The sequence below is a fragment of the Paramisgurnus dabryanus genome, chromosome 13, assembly GCF_030506205.2.
Source record: "Paramisgurnus dabryanus chromosome 13, PD_genome_1.1, whole genome shotgun sequence".
NCBI classification, from domain to species: Eukaryota; Metazoa; Chordata; class Actinopteri; order Cypriniformes; family Cobitidae; genus Paramisgurnus; species Paramisgurnus dabryanus.
Genome location: NC_133349.1, coordinates 6,134,472 through 6,139,701, shown reverse-complemented (window position 1 = coordinate 6,139,701; position 5,230 = coordinate 6,134,472). Strand labels below are relative to the sequence as shown.

The window sequence follows — 5,230 nt, the reverse complement described above, 5'->3', positions numbered from 1 at the left end:
AGCAGAATTTGTTTGGCAGCCCCCCTCCCACCAATTTTTTTTTATTAAAAAATAAAGAAATTACAAACATTTAAAAAGAACAAAGTTGTGCATTAAGTGAGGGCTAAAATTGGCATTAGGTACAGAAATCCAATTAAATGAATCATAACACTTTCTTGTCTTTATTGTATGAATTAAATATAATTATTAATTTTTAGAGCTACAGAAATTATTTTCTCTTCGTCTTGGATTGTTTGATTAACATTAATGACACAGACTTAAGTAGGTTAATTGAGGTTACTGTCTCTTTAAGAGAAGCACGGACCTGTACCAGGTACACACACACACACACACACACACACATAATATTATATTTAAGTTATTTAATTGTAAAAAAAACACAATTGGGGGCCCCAAGCAGCCACTTAGTTCGCTTATGCCTCGGCCCTGCCATTCATGTTAAGTGTAAGCTATAGTTTTGCAGAGTAAACATCAAATAGGTTTTACAAGAACCCACACGCGGATGACATCTGCTGGTATGTGCCTTGTTAAAATGATTTACACTGCCTTCAACATCTTAAAAGCTTTAAAATAAATTACACTGTAGACTGTTAAGTTTGTACGCTTATATTCATGTTTATAACTGACCGTGTGCTGTATAGGCCTATGTATCTCGTGCCTGTTTGATTTATAAATATACAAAGAACAAGATTAAAAAAGACTCAAGATAAGGGGCTTCTTCATTTTATTTATTACAAAGTATAATAATACTCAGTGTCGTTTTCTTTTAATTGATAGTATGAACATCTGATGGGATTTAAATTGATCTTCATAAATTTAAATTATTATTAACCCTAAACGTTTTAATATTTAGTAATTAGTTAGTAAGTTAGTAATAGATTACTTTATGTCATTTAATTTATTGGTCATTTAATAATTAACCAGCAGAATCAAATGACTCAAACACCCATATGTTTTTTTATTGTGTTTAGTATCTCTAATTAATTACACGACAATTGTGGTTTGTTATGTAAGAGAACGAAATTTAACCAAGTTTGTGGTTTGTTATGTTTGCACAAATGCATTAATGCACAAAGTGATTTGATGCACACATGTAGTACTAATAGACTCATTTTTTAAACATCTTAAAACTTCCATCAAGTTCATCACATTCAGTGTTTTCTGCTGCAGCTCTATGGAGTTGACAACTTTCAGCCGGGAACTTTTCAGAGGCTCCATTGGAGTGAATGGAGTTTACTTTCTTTTCAATGGCTCCAAATTCAATGGCTTATAAAAATTATAAAAATGTTATAATTAACATTATTTTTGATAGTATTTTGATAGACTATGTGAACATTTCCTTATCTATTACGAAATATTGATGTTACCTGTAAGATGTGAAACTGAAGCGCGCATAAGAGCGCCCATACTCGTCATTTGGTCTTGTTTGCGTAATTTGCTCTTGGAACAAAATTGTAATTATTGTCACCCGCAGGACAAACTGTGCATTGAGCCCAGAATTTGTTTCGTTTTGGTGTACGATTCCAGAATTAGGGGGCCAGAGGGGGAGCCAAGCAGGTTGGCACGGGGGCACCGGCCAGTCCCTTATTTTAATGCGTGCACTTCATCTTTGCACAGCGCGCCATGAATGTGTTAGCATTTAGCCTAGCCCCATTCATTCCTCAGGGTTCCCACACCTTAGTTAACTTCAAATTCAAGGACCTTTCAATGACTTTCCAGTAGGGATGCACCGATACCGGTATCGGGTATCGGCCTCGATACTACATTTTCTAAAGTACTCGTAAAAAGTCCCCTGATACCAGGGATCGATACCACGGTCTGAGAAATGTCTATGTTTGAGCAGTGTGTAAGGGGTTAATGCCTCGTGTTGTTCAAAGAGGCAGAGTTTACAACAAACTGGAAAACTAGTCCCTTGTTTTTTTGTTAAATTTCATGTATATGACTAAAGCTGTTACCTAAATCATGTTTTTTATTAAGTACTCCGTATCGGCAAGTACTGAAATGCAAGTACTCGTACTCCAAAAAAGTGGTATCGGTGCATCCCTACTTTCCAGGTCCAATACCCTCAAATTTAAGGACTAAATGTGGGGACACATTTCAAGTGAGAGCAATGTTACATTGTTACCTTTTAAGATACATTGTAACAGTTCCCTTTCGTGGGAACTCGCACTGCGTCACTGCGGGATGCCTCCAGGGTTAGTAAAATGAATAAAAACCACAGAGAAATGAGCCACATTCTTTCTGGAATAATAATAAAGAACACTTTATTGAAACTGGACGTTTATAATATGCATGTTTACATAGTGCTATTCCAGAAACGTTACAAAAGGTTAGATGAACAACCCAAAACATAGTGAGAGGTTTATAAAAGCCATTGCAGAAAATCCACTTTAAGATGCAAATCAGTTTATATTTGCACATTCCTAAAAAAAAAACATGACAGCAAGTTCATATCTGATTACAATGAATTCTGAATACATTTGTTATTCATCATACACTACGCATTAATGAATATACAATATGTAAAATATAAAGTAAAAACATTTCACCTTATGGTACATTCAGTTTGATAATCACAGCTTTTATTGTTAAAAACATTTAAAAAAACTTAAACTTAAAAAAAAAAATGTTAATAAAACATCTGTATAAAAATAAAGACTTAATAAATCCCATACCAGCATCTGTTGTGGATTCATCAGCTTAATAAAAAATACTATCAAAAGAATAAAAATATTCCAAGTCCTGCTAAGGCAAAAAAAGTCTCTTGCAAACATAAAATTTCACAGTTATCCAAACGTTTGTCAACAACAATACGATGGGCTCCCACACACAGTCCTCTGCAGTTGTATGACAGTAAATTAATGTCAATATGAGCCATTAACGTGCACTTCCTGAAGCTAAAGTAATATGAAAGTCGACAGAAAAATGTACAAAGACCCTATTACAAACCAAAAAACAACAACAAGATGATAAATAACAAATATATTGTAATGCCAATACCAATACCGACTTGGTTAAGTCTGAGTGCCATTCTGGAGTTTTTCTCTGCAATTTTTCGGTGTCCAAACAGGTTTGCATCTCGAGTCTGTAAAAGTGAATAATAAAACATTAGTGTGTTGTACAGACCTTTCATACATCAATAAAAAAGTTTCACAGGTTGGTATAAAAACAAAAAACAAAGAGTGGCCAAACCAAAAAAGCATCATTAAAGTGAAACAAAAACAATATGGTGTACAGTAGTTTTATGTTTGTCTAATTTTAAGTAATACAAACATATTGAACAAACATTGAAGCAATTACTGTTATGATACTAGTACAATATCGCATGGCTGGGACACATACCTAAAGACACATACATAACAGGCTTGAAAAGATGTAGTAAATGTATATGAATACGTAAAATACTTACTGTGATGGAGAAAACCAGAGCAGCAAGGCCAACAGGTAAAAAACAGCACAGTGTGGTAAAGATGGAGCAACCCAGGTAATCTGGCAGTGGTTTATCCAGTGGAGTGATGATCACATTAACTTCCGGCTGCAAGGTGAACACTTGAAATCCTGGATACATTTCTTTATCCTTATCTGAAGGCTTATTCAGTAACTGGCTGATACCCATTTTGCTCTCTAGTCTTTTATTTTGGACTTTTCTCTTGTTTCTCCACGTAGAGCTGAACTCCTTTGTGTGGATCTGGCAAAGCCTGGAAGAGGGAGTTATAAGCTGTCGGGGTGGAGCTATAGAAGGTGTGCACGTTACCACTGGCTATCATGACGTCTTGTGTAACCTTCTTGTGAAATTCTGGGAAATGACAGTGGGTGTTGCATGTCAGAACTTCCTAAAAACCTTTTTTGGGATAAAAAAGAAATGTTCAATAAAAAGAATGTTATATTGGGGAACTTATAGGATTGCATTTGTGTCTTACACTGTGTCCAATTAAAATACACCGAAAACACACGTCACGAGGGATAACATTAAAAAGTCTCCCTCCACCTTAATTCCCCAAAATCACGTAACAGGACTTGATTTAAATATAAATGTACCGTCCCAGTCAACTGGAAATATTTATCTTATATGCATGGGCGTCATGCATCGATTTCTTATAAGGGGGCACAGTGTGCACAGCTCACAGAAATTTGTGCATACACAGACATTAAAAGAAATATTATAGACCTTTTACAGTCTTTTCCTTGGCACTCCAACCTACATTTCTAACGATGTGAACCCCCTGCATTGATGTAAAAAACACCTAAATAAATGTGTTGACTAACTTTCATATCAAATACTTATATCAATCAGAATAATGGCATATTGGCAAAATTTTTACATCTAAAATGGCATTTTTTTAAATTTATGTTCTGTTTACAGTTTTTTACGATTGCTATGACACTTTTTTCAATACTTTTAACAAATTTTCTAAACTCTTAACGCACCAACACACCTAAAACACACAACTGGCAAAACAGTTAATTTTATCCTCAAAATCACACATTGTAAACTAAACTCTCACACTGTTTACAAAAACACTGTAAACATGTTTCAGAATCAACTTTTATACCAGATCACCAACACATGTTCTCTTCCAACAGAAACATTTAGTCAATCATAACACAATGTCATGAAAAACACAAACATAAGATGGAAAAACAAAAACTGCATAAGTTTATGTGTAAGTCTGTCCTTAAACAATAGACAGTAGATTGTATTGATTATAGACTGAGTTTTGCACTGCAGTTTCTTTTGAAAACTTGGTTATATTTTTGTTTATTTGGGTTTTGTAAATGCATGTATTATGTTTGTTTTGCTGCAGCAATTCAAGACAAAAATGAATCATTCATCTTAGAGTACGGTTTATGAAAAAAAGTAGAATTGTTGCAGTAAAGACTTTACAGTATTTACAACAGGACATTACTGCAAGATAACAAGCATATTCAATATTACTGCCATTTACAGTAAAAATAAACAAACAAAAGCCACTGAAAAATAAAGTAAAAGGAAAATCTCATCATCTAATCTATTGCGTTTCTATTTGGCCACATGTTCTCATTCACATTACACCTGATTTTTCTCTGGCAAGGCATCTTGTAAGGAATCTTTTGGCATGTCTTATCCACCCTGACAGTCTTCAGTTGTGACATCTCTGAATGCACCATCAATTGCATCCAGGTGGGACAGGAGGAAAACCTCCCCCTTGTCCTGGTGGTCTTCCGTTGACTTGTGCAGACATATATCTTA

General features: G+C 34.6%; 1 long non-coding RNA gene across 1 annotated transcript; it reads right to left on the bottom strand.

The window, feature by feature from the left end:
* Positions 1–2,247: 2,247 nt before the first annotated feature.
* LOC135717709 (uncharacterized) lies at positions 2,248–3,712 on the bottom strand. Its single transcript, XR_010520346.1, has 2 exons — positions 3,410–3,712; positions 2,248–3,085 (listed from the first exon to the last, which is right to left on the bottom strand). It is a non-coding gene; the product is annotated as an uncharacterized lncRNA (long non-coding RNA).
* Between the last annotated feature and the right edge of the window lie 1,518 nt (positions 3,713–5,230).